Here is a 16,600-nt window from a genome sequence, read left to right as displayed (position 1 = left end):
TCAATGGGGGCACCTCAGAGCCCTTCTCCCTCTCCAGGGGCACTCGGCAGGGATGTCCCCTGTCGCCCCTATTGTATGCCTTGGCAATGGAACCTCTAGCCATAGCGGTTAGAAATGACCCGGAAATCACGGGCATACAGTGTGGCGAGTGCGAGTTTAAGCTCTCCCTCTTTGCAGACGACATTTTAAGCTACTTAACCAACATTCAAGACTCCTTACCCCGGCTGTTTGATCTTATACACCTCTTCGGCTCTTTTTCTGGACTGAAGATAAATGCGTCTAAATCAAGTATCATGCCCATGGGCTTGGGGGGATCAGGACATTGGAAACAACACCGATATTCTTGGGGTTAGAATTGAACGGGTATCCACTAGGTACCTCGGCACCACCGTTCCCAGGGATCTATCCCAACTATACCAGAGCAACTTCCCGGAGATCCTCGCTCAAGTCAGTAATGACCTTAGGCGTTAGGCACCCCTCACGCTTTCCTGGCTTGGGCGCATGGTCACAGTGAAGATGAATATCTTGCCCCGCCTCCTCTATCTATTCGCAGCGCTTCCCATTGTGATACCCGAGTCCTTTTTCGAGGTGCTCCAAACCAGAGTTCTCATGTTCATTTGGAATGGTAAGAGGCCAAGGGTCAAGACCTCCACCCTGACCCTCCCGAAGTCCCATGGCGGTTTTGGCCTCCCCGACTTCCGGCTTTACTACAAAGCTGCCCAGCTCAGGGTGATGTTGGAGCATATGCGGGACGACATGGGCACTTATTGGACATATATTGAAGACGTTCACACCCACCAGAAAAAAGTTAGAGACCTCTTATGGGCCTCTCCAAGGGCTCTCCCCTCTCAAATCAGAACACACCCCACCCTAGCGGCCCTGTGGGCACTATGGAAGCCCAACAAAGCTAATAAATTATTGTCATCATGGCCCTCATCGCTGTCCTCGCTCTGGGGCCCCCCCATGGATCTGGGCTCTAGGGGTTTCCAGGACACTCAGGCCTGGTCTGATATGGGGTTGGAAAGGGTCTCCCAACTCTTGCGGGAAGAGGGCTTCATAGAGTATGGCAACTTGACCGAGGCTTTGGTAGATAACCCCCCCACGGTCTTTGAATACCTGCGGTTGAAAGGGATTTTGACCCACCCTAGGTGGGCCGGCCAGCTTGGACGCCCCCTCACTCCATTCGAAACCATATTGGCTAAAAGTACGACTCGGAAGGGCTCGATATCCAAATTTTACGGGGTTTTGATAACTGCTGATCTAGAGGGTAGACAGCCCTTCAAAAGCATATGGGAAGAAAGGCTGGGCATGCCACTGGACGACCATACTTGGAGGGCTGTATTTAAAGGTATTTTTTCGGGTTCCCTGTACACCGCTGCCATGGAACATAGTTTCAAGATCCTTCACTCATGGCATCGCCCCCCGGCCTTGTTGTCCAAGATGTTTCGGGATGTGTCCCCCTTTTGCCCAAGAGGCTGCCACCAACGGGGTACCTGGTTTCACATGTGGTGGGGTTGTTTGGCCATACAGGTCTACTGGTCGGAACTGCTCAGTTGGATTAGGGATATTGAGGGGTTTGGCCCGTCTCTTCATCCCCTGGAGGTTCTGTTGGGCACTCCCACACCAGAGGCTGAAGCTAATGTGTATCCCAAGGTCATCGGTGCCATGCTGCGAGCAGGGAGATTGGCGCTGGCCCAAAAGTGGAAGAGCGCCCTGGCGCCCTCTAAAGAGGAATGGCTCTGCAAACTTAGGATGATCTTTGTATATGAAAAAATTACTGCAATAGCAAATGATACCATGACTGATTTTGCTCAAGAATGGACTGCAGTTCTCCTGCACGATGATTGTGTTTCCATGAGGCTGTAAAACGAATACTGAGCTAGGCTGTGACGACATACCCCCTTACACCTCCCATGTACTCAGGATGAATCCTGATCGATGGTCCTCTTTTCGAGCCCCGCTGTCTCAAGTAATATGTTTTGTAACCATATGATAAGCAAGTGTTCTCCCCTAAGGTTTGAGAGTTTGCAACACCCCTAGACTTGGCATGTTATTTGTTCGGGGGGGGTGGCGTGGGAGGGTGGCAAGGGGAAAGGGAGTTAATGTAAAAAAAAAGTGAAAATAATACTGACAACTTGGTTTACATTGATGTTCTTTTTTTGCCGGTTGGGTCAGCATTCGTGCTCAACCTCATTTGCGTATTGTCAATAAAAACAATTTGAAAAAAAAAAGGCTGCACAACAACTATTTTCATTCCCACACACACAGAAATGAATATGACCACTTAATGGGTCCTAAAAGACTCAAGGCATGGTTTTAACACACAAACCTGCGTCGCAGACCCCCCACTCTTTTGAAGCCCCATTTAGCCAAAAGCCTTTGACTCAAAAAGGCAAGGATCCAAATGCTCCCCGCCAGGTTTTGCAGGGATACCCATGCTTTTGTGTTAGACCACTGACATACACCATCAGAAGAGTATTATCCTGAAGCTTCTCATACTCCTAATGTCCCTGGTGGCAACACATTCCAAGAGAGCCGAGTTTCATTTACTTCCCAGCACTTCACACTATGGATCTCTTGCGGCCTGCCTTTCCTTGAGTATTCTGTGATAAACAGACAACACACATGACTTGCAGGTATACATTTCAAAGACTTAATACATGAAAGTCAGAGTGGGTGAGAAATGCATATGAGAACTAAGGACTTATTTATAATTGAAAGAAGGTTCGATACTTGGAACTTGCTAAATAACAATGGATCAGTACGGGTTATACTACAGGGTGTTGAAGAACTTGCTCTTATAGGGTACTGCTCTGTATCCAGGATCGTATTCTCAAACACAGTCAGAAGGATAGCTCACCCATCCATTTCTTTTCCCAAATCACTGTCACATGGGGATAGTGCCTCGCTTCATTCTTTGCCAATCCATAGCCAGAAGGAAAAGGTTACCCCATCTTGCTATTTGTAATCTGACCAAGTTCCTGCGTTACTACTTCCTGTTTAACTGGATAAGCTGTCAAATTCTTCCTTCAGGTATACTGGTCCAGTCCAGCGATCAATGTCATAGCTTGCAGCTCCTTCCAGAATATAGTCCCAGCTCATTCTCAGATATAGTGCCACTCCTTCTCAGGAGGGATATGGTGCCAATCTCATGTTCTGGAGTGCTCAGTCAGGAATGGTGCTTAGGCCCTCCATCTTCCCAGGTGTCTAAACTGGCAATGGGTCAGAAGCTTGAGTTAGTCGGTAATCTTGTCTCTGTGCCTTTAGATCTCTCAAGTTCAGAAGCCCTCTAAGGCTTCCTATCCTCATCCTGCTCCTCTGATGCCAGTACCCTCCTGCCAGTCCTCGCTCTCCTAGCTTCCCCTTGGTTTCCGGTCAATTGCTCCCTTACTTTCCAACTCTACCAGCTTTCTATTATCCTCACCATAGCCAGTCTCAACCATCATGGCCACTGATTGGGTGTTCTTGCGCTTCCTCTCACTGTGTAGTACTTAAGGATAGGCTCCAGTTCCAAATCACCTTGCTTGCAGCAGTTTCCCAGTCTAGTAAGTCTTTAAAAGCCTTGGCGGCCGTCTTTGCTGTGGGCAGAAGCCCCACTTCCTACTCCCAGTTCTACTCCAATGAGTTGCGAGCCCTTGGTGGGTCAGAGCCATCCAGTGGTGTCTCCCCTTTCTCCCTTAAAGCTCTGCTCCTAATGTAGGTAAGAAATCAATCGGCTGTCTTGGTCCTGCGAGATCCTGTGAAGCAGCTTGACTCACAGGCTTGTGACCCAACTCGGAATGATCTTTGTAACTCCTCTACTGTTTACAACATGGGATCCCTTTTGAATTACTGCACCCCTATCCCTCCTCCCCCTGATGATAGCTAAAGTTGAAGGTCACCAGAATGTTTGTTGGCCAATCATTTGGGATGTGGTACACACAGGGATCCCCTGGACTAAAGGGGATCCTGCAGCAAGGGGTTACTTTCCCCTATGCTCTTTTTACTGATAGGGTAGTCCGTCTGAGGGTAAATGGGGGTTGTAAGGGGGAAGACAAGAATTGAGACCCTCTACTGTTATATGCTTTATTTTCATATTCAATAATGGTATGGGAGGAAAGATGCTTCCTCTGCAGCTCCCGCCCTGTACCTCCCCCAGGTAGCTCAAGGCTCTGGTAAAGGGACCCTAGAAGATTCACTATCCTTGGATGCAAATCCCGCCTGGGTTTTGGCACAGGGTCATGCATTCGACTTGACTCCATACCTTTCTGGGGTGGCCCCACACATGGGTTGGTTTTCCAGAAGATATTGTGACAGGTAGTTCATGTTAGGCTGCAAATTATCTTCTCTATACTGGACCAGGAAGGAATAAGGTTGTAGAGGTAAGAACCATCGCTTTATACAGGCATTGTACCTTCATGCCTGGAGAACCTAGAAGATGGTTCATGTTTTGGTAATACGTATAAATGTATGCCCTATTAGCACTTTAAGGATACATATGGGGCTTTAATTGCAAACATTTCCATTCTATACTGGACAAGTTCATCTAACCTTCCTCTCTATCTCCATCTCTACATGTGGTGTTCCCCAGGGGTCTAACCTCTCTCCCTGGCTGTTCAACCAATACCTGGCACTCGTTGCCCACCGCTTTGCCACTCTATGCCCCAACTTTTAGTGCTATGCGGATGACACTGAGCTAATTTTCAGGCTCCCTTCTGCCACCTCATCTCCTTCTCTCATCTCCGACTGTCTGTCCGGTATTCAGGAGTGGTGTGCTGCCAATGAGCTCTGCCTTAATGCCAGTAAAATGGAGATTCTCCTCATCGGCACACCTGCTCCCTCCTTTCCTGTTGCTCTCTGGCTGGCCTCTCTTGGCTCTCTTCCCGCTCCCACCTGTGAGGCAAAAAAACTCCACACTCTCCTTCTCTCCTCACATCTCTAAGAAGTCACACTATCAGCTGCACCTCCTCAGGGGTATTCTTCCTTTCCTCTCCTTCCACCAGAAGCTCACTGTCTCCAGAGCTCCGTTTCTCTCTAGGCTGGACTATTGCAACAGCCTCTTTCTAAATCTGCCTGCTTCTACTCTCCGCCCTCTGCAACTCATCCAGAACAGACTGCAAGACTTGGCCTAGGCCTCAAGACCAGGGATCGGAACTCTCCAGGGCTGAAATCTCTGCACTGGCTCCCAGTGGCTGTGAGGATTATGTTGACAACCCTCTGCATTGTCCATAAGGCCTTTTGGGGCCTGGGGCCTAAATACCTTCAACTCTCTCTCCCTAAATATCTTCCTTCTCAAGCTCTTCGCTCATCCGCCTCCAAATCCCTCAGGATCAGTCACTTCTCCAAGTAACGAGTTGGAGGTAGATCTCTTTCTTCGGCTGGGGTCTCCCTCTGGAACAGCCTCACTGAAACTTGAGGAGAACCATCTCCGGTTCCGGAAGCACCTCAAGACCTTCCTCTTTGCTTCTGCTTTCTCTCCTGCTCTCCCCTGCTGAACTCGTGACTGAAACTGCACTGGTCATCTGGCTACCCTTTGATCCCGGGCACAGGTCCCCTCCCGTGCCAGTTGCACATCTGCACTGCCTCCCCGGCAACCCCTGCACTTGGGGTCCGTTTCTGTATCCTTACAGTCCCCTACCAGCTCTTGACACTTGATGTCTGCACTTACCCCTGCACTTGCCACAAGCTGGCCACACTTTTTTACAAATTGTTTTAATTATATTTTTTTACTGTTGATCCTATGTATTGCACTGTTTGCTCCCTCCTTACTTTTCCCTTTCCCCCCACCCCGGCACTTGCGCAATCTCAATGTCACCTGACCTAGTAAGATCGTTGTTTTGCTCTTCCCTCTGTTCACCCTCCCTTGCCTTGTCGCGCCTTGAAACACTTGTGTATAGGCGCGTTATAAATGCCATATATCATAACAAGTAATGTAGACCTTTTAGTGCACTGATTTGGTTCCCCTGTGAGAGAACTGCTCCAAAGCCAACCATGGAGGAATCGGTTTGTAATATGAATTATTGCTGTAAACTGGCATGACTAGAATAGGCAGATTGCAAAGTGGAAAATTGCATTTTCTTTCCTGCCGGTACAACTATTACTTGGGAGGATAGCTTTCAAAAAATCAGAATGAAGTATATCCCTCGGAGAACATGCAGGAAAAAATATTTGGTGCCATCCCTGGGAAGGTGTTTGGTGTTTGTAGGAGGTGTGACTGATCCTACTGCCTCTGGTTTTTCGGTTTGGGGCATCACTTTTCTACTGCACACAAGCAAGCCTCGCATTTTCCTGATGAGTGTTCTGACTTCTTCTTCGTCGGATTAGCCGTAAGCACAGCTTCTGTGAGTATCTAACAAACTAAATACAAATTTAAAATGTGTTTTCTCCAGGTATTACTATGGATAAGATCATCGATCTGTGGCAATTCATTTTGACAATGTGGCCTAAGCATGTGGTACATAGGAAAGTTTCCGGCACCACGCTAAAGCCAAAAGGGGGACCAGTGAATTGAAAACAGGCATTGGGTGCAGAGAAGGATGTGTTCACTATGTCCAGGAGCTAGGGGCACCTGCCGAAAGCCTTTTGTTAGCTCTAAAGTTGATATCATTGCAGATGTTCTCTGTCATTGACTTTAATAAAATCCATGCAAAAGTACCATATTTTTTCGTGCTGGCACACAAGCACTATGGGCAATGAACATTTTTCCAATCAGTCCCATTTGCAACATCATCTCCACCTTTTCATGCATAATCACGGATCTGGCTTCAGGGACTCAACATGGCTTCAAACAAAGGCGTTTCCAGGGATGTGCTTGAATGCAGAGAAATAAATCATTGGATTCGTCCAAGGTGTTCTGGGTTAATGATGGTAATTTCGTGGGAATCATCATGGTTTTCTTTTCTGGATTGGACTGAGACATGTTGGAGACTGGCATTAAACATCAAGGAAGAATTGATGTCACTCTTCCAGGATTTCAAACAATTTACATGGTACCTGCTCCTTCTATAGCTTGGAAGGCTGGAACACCTGCTACTTTAGGCTTCTTGGAGATTCAGTTAGTGTGTAGGGCATGTGCACCTACTTTGCAGATCCTGTGCTTGGCACTTGGGTCATAGCTATTTCTATGCCTACTCTGAGATGCCATGAGATGTTTATGTACTACATCATGAATGATGTTACTATGCCCAGTCATCTTCTGAATGAATTGCGCTGTGCGCTCTACGTTATTCTCCTGCACTTCCCAATTCCCCCTCAGCACACCCAGGATGTCTTTGGGATACAATTCAAACAGGATCAATCAAGCTGAGACTGGCAACATATTCCTTATGTTGACTAACACCCAAGGGATCAATTGATCCCAGGCCTTCCCAGTCTTGTCTAAGAGGGGGTTAAATTGTTCCACCAGTCAGGAAGATATGGTAAACTAATGTTTGTAGTGTAGTATCTTCAAAAAGTGTTAGATCTGTTAATATATCCTTGGAAAACACTATGCAGGTTAAATGGGATCAAGTATTTCAAGATGTTCTGTGTCATGCTGAATTTGATGAAGATGTCTTAATTACCGAGATATTATTTATTTCTGCTCCTGGAAATTCAGCAGAAGAGATTAGTTTACCCTCTACCCTCTTAGTTTACCCTCTTCTGTTTCTGATGCGGGTTGTATGATAGGGTAGTTGGATCTGATCCCTTTATTTCTTCTCAAAGTGGGCGGGGGACGCTAGCCTATTTTGAGAACCCAGGAGTTGCTAGTGCATCACAAATAAAATGGGCAATAGACTGTGGGGTAATTGCCACGCCTAATGGGTAGGATTTTAACATTTCCAATGTAATTTTCGTCTACTGCTTCTACATCCACATCAATGGCATGTTTATAGGCAACACCACATTTTGGGGCTATTCCATATTTGCCTGAGAGTACAGCTATCTGTAGGTCGGGGGCACTGGGGCCCTCCCTGTAAGTGGAATTAGACAACTTTCATCCCCGTACAAGTCATTCCATGTTGATTTAGGCATTACCCTTTATCAAGGGGCCTGCAACCTTGGAGTCTGTAGAGGTTTTGGACTACAACTCCCATCATCCCAGGCCAGCATAGTCAATGATGAGGGATCACAGAGTCACAATCCAAAAGCCGCAGGTTGCAGAGCCCTGCGCTAGATGTTAGCATAGCCATTTCAGAGATTCTAACAACCTTGATCAGGGTTCTTCTTGGGGTCTGGATTGATTGTATGATATGGATAAATCCTCTCCTGTTCCCCACAGGGATCCCTTCTGGGCTATGGGACCATGTGGTGATCTTTCAGCAGCAGGTTGTTGGGATGTTCCTTGGCCAACCTTTTGGGATATGTATCCACCTCGGGTCCCCTGGGATAGAAAGATCCCACAGCAAGGGTATCCTTGGTCCTAGGCTTTTCTTACTAATAAAGGAGTCAGTCTAAGGGGTAGCTCGGAGGACCTGACTGGCTTCAAGACCCTCTGACTCAGTTCTCACATATAGGCATGGTAAATGCCTTTTCATAAAGAAGGATGTGCCCATTTATTTTCCTGCCTTTTAAAACCAATTTGTTTACCACCAAAAGGTAGATGATAAGTTGGGGTGAGGCAATATTAGAAGGGTGAGAGGTGGGGTGGACTATCTCCAGCTTTTGGCAGTAAAAAAGCATTAATAAATGTTGTATAAAACATTTGTCGGGTTAAGAGTTTGCCGAAAATACATAGAACCAGGTAAATATATATCAGCAGTCAGGGGCTACTTCCACAGATCCAGGAAGGAGACAGGAGTCCCTCCAGCTACTGCCCTCAAGCCCTGGTAAGCAAGCTCTGCCGGCCACAGAGCGTCCTCTGTATGTTGTGGAAGGAGCCGTTGGTCACAGCTCACAACAGGTTTCTGGTTAATTTTCACTGCTTCTGAGAGGTTCAGTGTTAGGCATCGCCGAATTGGCCCGCACTGACTCTGTATCCTGGGGAGTTCTCCTCTCCATAAGCTTGGCATTTCTAAAAGGACTGTCTACTTCAGCCTCCTATCTTCCCCCAAGTCCCGTTTTATTCCCTGGACTGAGCTGGGCTCCTGCTCTGTAACTGCAAGATAGACCCAGAGGGCGCATAATTTTTTCCAAATTGTCAAATGTTCTAATGATAAAGAAGCTGTCCCAAATACGAATATACAAAGGGTTCGAAATAGGGGCCACTGGGCTCTTTTTACCATTTGACATAAATAATGATTTTAGTAATCTCTTTGAAAGTCAGCGGCATGCACTAGAGTCAGCACTTGCTGAATTAGCCTCCTTGGAGAACGCTTAAAATCACCCCTCATCCTTAAGAGGAAGCTTAGTTGGCAAAGATGTTTTCAAATTGAAGCAGAGCAAATGTATCATGGCTACTCCTCTCTAAAAGCACCGGAAACTGCATAAACTGGAAAGGTAGCCCTCGTCCAAGAGAAAATTGTCTTTGCAGAATTTAACATGTGTAAACAGCTTTCAATGGGCAAAATGTTTCTCCTTCAATACTGCTCTGGAAAGAGGAGTAGTGGAACTTATTTTCTTTCAAGAAAGAAGTTAAAGTAATGCATTTGCTTGTAACGCGTTTCTATTTGAGTGTCCTATCCCTTTGTGGCGTTTCTACTCAATTGACTGGCAATATATAAATAAATAAAGCTGTAAGAGAATCATCACTCTTTTGTTCAGTCCATAGATTATTATAGAAGTTATATAGCCACACTACCTACCAGTCTCTTTGAACCAGTACCAGCTACAAATCCTACCGATTTGATGGTATATAGAGAATAACTCTGAAGTGATTACATGTGTACATCAAGCTCTTCTGTGAATGGTACGTGGAGTGTGCATTTCAAATATTGAGAACCAGAAACATAAATGGAGTCTCAGGGAAAATATGGGAATCTTACGTGGCGCAACATTTTCGAGGGGGAGTGACAAGTAACACTTGCGCGCATGTAACTAACTCCAGATGGATATATGGAAAAAGCATCTGTGATATATATGGCATTATAATGGCTTCCAAGTCTTCTCGAGCCCAGGGTGCGGATGGGATTTGTAGCTCCTTAGTTAAGACTGATCCAGCTCTCTGGGCAAAGGCTTTTCACTAGCTTTTTGGTTGCATCAGGGTGTTACAAACAATCCCGGCATCGTGGCGGGAAGGCATATTTGTTCCAGTGTTAAAGAAAGGCAAGCACACTGATCCAAACAATTATCGCCTTCTGGCGATGTTAGACACCCCAGCAATAATCTTTGCTCGAATTCTATTGTCAGAGCTCCAAGATTGGTCGGAAGCACAAAACATTATACCATTAAATCAAACTGGCCTCCGCAAGGGCTCTAACACAACTATCAACTGTCTTGCCTTGAATACCATCATCCAGCAGGCATGATCCATACGTAAAACGAAAGTTCACGCATTATTTATTGACTTCAGTGCAGAGTTTGATACGGTTGACAGAGCGAAGCTCTGGAATAACCCGTGCGTAGGTGGCATACCATTAGGTCTAAAGATGATAATTTGCCGTCACGATCGCACTCGGGTGAAGGTTTGTATGGACCAGGCAGGCAGGACAACTGAATGGATCGTAACATCTAAAGGGCTCAAACAGGGGTGCATACTGGGGACTATGCTGTTCAACTTATATTTGTCTGATCTGGGTGATGAGATCACCAATTGTTCCATGAACCCACCAAAATTGGGTGATGGATGAGTGCATTGGTTGGGATACGCTGATGACCTTGTTCTCCCAAATTACACTCCCTGGGGTTTGCAGGCGTCACTGAACAAATTAACAGACTATGCTAAGTGCAACTCTGTTGTCATAAACACAGACAAAACTAACATGATGGTCTTCCGCCCGAAACGTGGGAAGGTGAAAAAATGCAATTGGACCTTGGATGGTGTTTTAGTCGAAGTTGTCTCAGTCTTTAAATACCTTGCCATTTATTGGGATGTAGAACTGCGGGGGATCCGACACAGAAAATATAAAATTTAAACCTGTAACAATAGCCGGAGCCACCGGTTCCTTCGCAGCTAAGGGCGGAGGTTACTCCCAGAAGGCAATCTTACAACTAGATCAGGCAAATATTCTATATGGGGCAGATATCTGGACACTGTGCCATATAAAGGAAATCAGTAAATTGGAGGTAATGATATTAAAGAGACTGCTAAGGCTACGCCCTCAAACGTCCAGTGAAATGCTCTATCTGAAACTCATTGTAACACCAATTTATGAGAAACTACAGTTTAGTTGTCTGTCCCTGCTCTGGAAGGCACTTAACACTCCAGTGAACTCTTTGTTGGGTTCACTGTATGCAGTAATATTAACTAGAGTCAATCGCATGACAAATAGTAGCATAATGAAAATCTGGTCTACTGCAATGAGATGGCTCAAGATGGCATCAGATGAAGTGCTAAATTGGGTATTTAGAAAACATAAAAAGCACATAGAGAACATTGTGTTGATAAAGTCCAACTAACGGTCTAATTGGCAACAAAGAGCCACGCAACAAGATTCTTGGAATATATCCTGGTCAGAGACAAAACACTGAGGTTTATACATAGTTTTCTTGTAAAGACAAAGGAAACAGTTGGGGCCTGGGTAAATATATAACGAGAATGTAGGCAATGTCGTCTGTGTTGGGATGTGGGGTCAGCTGGACATCTCCTTATGTCCTGTGAGGCCCTTCAGTCTCTACGGACGGTCGCACTAAGAGATGCGGGTATACAGGGGATGGCACAGGCAGAAGACTTACGGCATCTGTTCAAGATTGGCAATCAGGAGGCATGCATTTATCATTTCATAATTTTCTGGAGGAAAATTATTTCCATTCTTGATATTTTATTATGAGGAAATGGAATGTGTAATTGTAATGTTTTGGTTTGGTATGTGATATTTTAAAAAGATGGTTTGTCCAACTATATAAAATAAAAACATTTTTTTTTAAATTAGTTTTAGAAGGCAACAGTCGGTGGTTGAGCCTTTTCAGTTGCCGCTCTGTCCCTTTGCAACAGCCTTCCCTTGACTTAAAGGTTGATGGAATATCATGCCAAGAGCCGAAAGGCTCTTAAAACGTGTGTCTATCCGAAATAGCTAGTAGAAAAGTATGCAATTGGAGTTATGTTTTTTTTCCTCTATGTTCTGTCCCCTGGTTTTTTCCCTCACCACAGCGCCAAGATACCGTCGGGTGGTAGAGCGCTATACAAGCGGCAGCAACATAACACAACATAGGCAAGCTAAAGAAGTTTAGACAGGAATTACTTACTACCTGACAAATTATTTACATCTTTCTCTTCTCCCCATTCATGCCTTCTGTGATGGCAGTTATCTTGTTTTTTCAGAGATTATGTTAACCTTTTGCCCAGTTTTAATATGGAGTTTGTGTTTTAGTAAACACATTATCAAAATGCCTATTTGAAAGTATATTTCCTGGTTGCCAGGTGGAATACAGAGTGGCGTGGGCTGTCCTTTTCTCTTAGCGATTGATTTGCTTGTGGTCAGAAAGAAATGCTCGAGACTGCCAACTATTGGAAGCACTTTCTATGATCAAAATGTCACATCACTGGATCACATGATGTAATTCTCTGTGATATCATTATGCCAATCACTATTTTTGTAACTTAGAAATCCTACTTCTAAGAATGCTCGTTAGTATTCACATTAACCAACAAGCATTGGAAAAGCCAACTGTTTTGGCTTTTGTTTAGACATATGATCCACATTTTTCAGGCATTACCATAAAATGACAACAAGTAGCAAACGGTGGTAGTACCTGTGAATATTATGGCATTGTCACACAAATGTGTACCTTATGCCTATACAAGAGGCACTACTGTTTGCTTTGCCAGTGCTTGTTGTAACAGGAATTTGGAGAAATAACAGATTCAATGAGACAAGAACAGATTCAATGAGACACACTCTTCTTAAATCGAGTGTCTGAAGGCACACATCGTTAAGAACGTTATATCAGAAACTGTTTAAAACTGCAATTAAGGGATTACACAGCAGAAGGTTATTTGGAAAGTACAGCGCTGGACTCAAAGAGATCCCGAGGCTGGTTGGTAGGGAGGGGCAAGTAGTGGTAGTAATAGAACCGTCTCCAGAGACCTGGTTCTCTCCAGACTGGACTACTACAACAGTCTCTTCCTCAAACTTCCGACTGCTACTCTCTGACCTCTTCGACTTATCCTGAAACGAACCGCGAGACTTATCCTTGGACTCAAGCCCATGGACTGCATCTCTCCGGTGCTGAAATCTCTACACTGGCTCCCAGTAGCTGCAAGGATCAAGTTCAAGTCCCTCTGCATAATTCACAAGGCTTTCTGGGGACACGGCCCTTACCATTTACAACGCACTCTTCCAAAATACTCTCCTTCTAGAGCCCACCTATCTGCCTCCTCCAACTCTCTGCGGATGAACCATTTTACCAAACAGAGATGTTGGGGTAGATCCTTCTCCTCTGAATGTGCCTCCCTGCCTCTCTCCGTCTTGAGCCGGACTTCCTTAAGTTCCGGAAACTCAAGACCTTACTCTTCTCTTCCTCTCCTCTGCTAGCCCCCTTTCTCTTCTCTCCTGCTTCCCTCCTTCTTTTTCCTGCCAAACTGCTCATTTCAATAACTGGTCGCATGGTGCACCTCCAGACCCTCAAAGGTCCCAGGCTCCCCCCTCCAGTCCTGCACTTGCCTCTGGGCCTATGCACTCTGCTTGGCACTACGGCACATGCTCCATGAGAGGTGCAATCCACTCTGCACTTAACCCAGGCCCTTCCTGGACTGGGCGCACTAAGCCCCCCCACACACTTCCTGTCAGCGCACTTGCACTACTGTGTACATACTAGACTTAACAAGTTTGTCTGTTCCATCTCCCTCCGTCCCCCCTCCCTCGCTTGGATGTACCTGAAATGTCGCCAGGCCTAATACGGCAGTTTATTGTTCTGTATGTCCTCTTCTCCCCCCCCCCTTCTCTGTCATGCACTGTCTAGTTGTTAGGCATAGTATGGTAGTTTATTATTGTATGCTCTCCTCCTCCCCCTGCTCCCCTTATTTCTTCCGGTCATGCACTGGCACTAGTTGAAATGCCTCTGGCCTAGTATGGTAGTTATTTTGTTAAGATCATTCAGAATTTTCAAGGCCGAAGAATGACTGTATTCCCTTTTTCCCTTCCCGCTTTGAAGAACTTCACTTGTGTATAAGCGCTTTACAAATAAACAATTACAATGTTTTAAAGGACAATGTAATCAAGCACAACATCCTCTTAACCAATCTGCGTTTTGCACATTAACATTAAAAAGTAGTTTTCACCTATTAGAACCCCTTGGTCAATTCATTGAATCACAGGTTATACATTAAAAACTCACCATGCAATAGTACACGTTTTCACTCTCAAATTCCAAAAGACCTGATTGCATCAAAGCATGGGAGTTGTGCTTCTGGGGATAAAACAGTCAGTGCCTAAAACGTAGTTCATGCACCTTATCTTATCATACTTGCCAACCCTACCGATGTAAGCGGTAGGATACCGCTTTCTAAGCAGTCCTACCGCCTACAGATTTATTGGCAACAAATACAGATTTTTTTTTTTAGAAAGGGCTCCCCGAACTGGCGTTGCGGGAGAAGGCGTGGCATGCAGGCTTTTGATATAAAAGGCGCCCACAGCGGCGGGCTAAATGCGCCCATCCGCTGCGGGTGCCTTTGACAAAAGACGCCATTAGCCCCCCACCACGCCAGCTCAGGGGAATCTTTCAAGGGCTCCCCCGAGCTGGCGTAGCGGGAGAAGTCGCAGCATGCAGGCCTTTGAGTAAAAGGCACCCACGGCGGCGGGCTAAATGCGCCCCTCCGCTGTGGGTGCCTTTGATAAAAGGGTCCATTAGGCCCCCACCACGACAGCTTGGGGGAGTCTTTCAAGGGCTCCCCCGAGCTGGCGTAGCGGGAGAAGACGCGACATGCAGGCTTTTGATATAAAAGGCGCCCACGGCGGCAGACTAAATGCGCCCCTCCGCTGCAGGTGCCTTTGCCAAAAGGCGCCATTAGCCCCCCACCACACCAGCTCGGGGGAGTCTTTCTAGGGCTCCCACGAGCTGGCGTAGCGGGAGAAGGCCCGGAATGCAGGCTTTTGATGTAAAAGGCGCCCACAGCGGCGAGCTAAATGCACCCCTCTGCTACGGGTGCCTTTGACAAAAGGCGCCATTAGCCCCCCACCACGCCAGGTCGGGGGGAGTCTTTCAAAGGCTCCCCCAAGCTGGCGTGGTGGCACAAGGCGTGGCAGGCGCCTTATTGTCATTGAATGCACCCACAGCTGCAGGCTCACTCAATGACAATGGGCTGCTGACGCGCCCTATTCCTATCATTACCTCCTCGCCCGACTATTTTTGAAACTAAGATTCCTACAGATTTTTGGTCACAGAATGTTGGCATGTATGTCTTATTGACAGTAAAAAAAAAACAGCAAGTCACCTGCCCATAACATCTATCTAGGCAGCCTCCCATTCAATGGCGTTCCCAATAGGTACTATATTTTATTTCAAACCCAGCTCTTTCAACACATTCATGGGAATACAGGGCGCGAAAGGGATGCGGGGCAAACGACTGTTTCAAATGCGGTGCAATTTATTTTTTGACACAACAACGAAAATACCCGGAGCCTGACACTTCACAGAACGTAGATTCTAAGTTCTGAGAAGTGTCGTACGCCCGTTTTATGAAGAATGGTTGGCAGTTGGTGGCAGGCGCTTTTTTCTAGCCGCATCCTGACTGCAAAGCGCTCCCTGTGCCCTTTACCTTGACATCCTAAGAGGGGTCCTGTCTACTTCCTCCCCATCAGAAAAGCGCACCATGTCAACGCCCCGCCCACTCTTCGTCACGTGACCGTGGTCACGTTCCGTTCCCTGCCATGCACGTAGCGTCCTGCGTGCGTCACCTTGTCCCTCTAGTTGTGATTTTCGTGACTGGTACCGGGAACGTTTCGGCTGCCATAGCAACCGCCATCTGCGTGGTCTTGGGTGGCTGGGATTAAAATGGGCATACTGGGCACGTTTCTGCAATACTCCAGATGGAGACGGGGAGCGGAACATTATATTTACTTCAAAAATCATTAGCTATTCAGTGTGGAAGGTATGGATGGCTAAGAAAAGGAACATTGCAGGGGCAGTGGATGGTGGTGTTTAACTGATCAAAGCGTAGGCTAATAAAACACTATTTAGAGAACTGATTTAAAGGGGAATTTAATGTTTGGGAGTGTGTCTCGGATGGCTGGTTTTAGAGGGGGTCGACTGGGGCTATCTGCGTGTGGTGCGGGGAGCGGCACATGGGCATCTTGGTGTGGGTCTGCAAGTGGGATTGGGCATCTTGCTATATGGCGGAAGGATTGGCATTATTTTTAATTTGCATTTTTAAAGTGCCCCCACAGCCTGCGGGCATCGAGGCGCTGTTACAGGAATTGTTTTTTTTGTTATGTTTTTTAGTTGCCTAATTGTTTTTTTTGTTTTGTTTTAGTTGCGCATCTATAACGTGCTTAAATACCCACTCCTTTTAAACAAAAGAAGGGGCTGGGTGCACCAAAGGTGTGACACGAGTGTGCCCTAGCCAGAGCCGGCCTCAATGGAGGGGGGGCGAGCTGGGTGACTGCCC

At 46.3% G+C, this 16,600-nt stretch overlaps 1 protein-coding gene across 1 annotated transcript in view; it reads right to left on the bottom strand.

Annotated features, from left to right (window-relative positions):
* VIPAS39 (VPS33B interacting protein, apical-basolateral polarity regulator, spe-39 homolog) overlaps positions 1 to 15,835 on the bottom strand; it is a 375,619-nt gene extending 359,784 nt beyond the window's left edge. The window contains exon 1 of the mRNA XM_069637994.1: positions 15,752 to 15,835. The gene's annotated coding sequence lies outside the window, so the exon portion shown is untranslated. The remainder of the gene's footprint in view (positions 1 to 15,751) is intronic.
* Between the last annotated feature and the right edge of the window lie 765 nt (positions 15,836 to 16,600).

Source organism: Ambystoma mexicanum, chromosome 14 (assembly GCF_040938575.1).
Source record: "Ambystoma mexicanum isolate Mex_15411 chromosome 14, UKY_AmexF1_1, whole genome shotgun sequence".
Taxonomy (NCBI): Eukaryota; Metazoa; Chordata; class Amphibia; order Caudata; family Ambystomatidae; genus Ambystoma; species Ambystoma mexicanum.
Note: the sequence above shows the minus strand (reverse complement) of the source record. Positions and strands in the feature narration are given on the sequence as shown.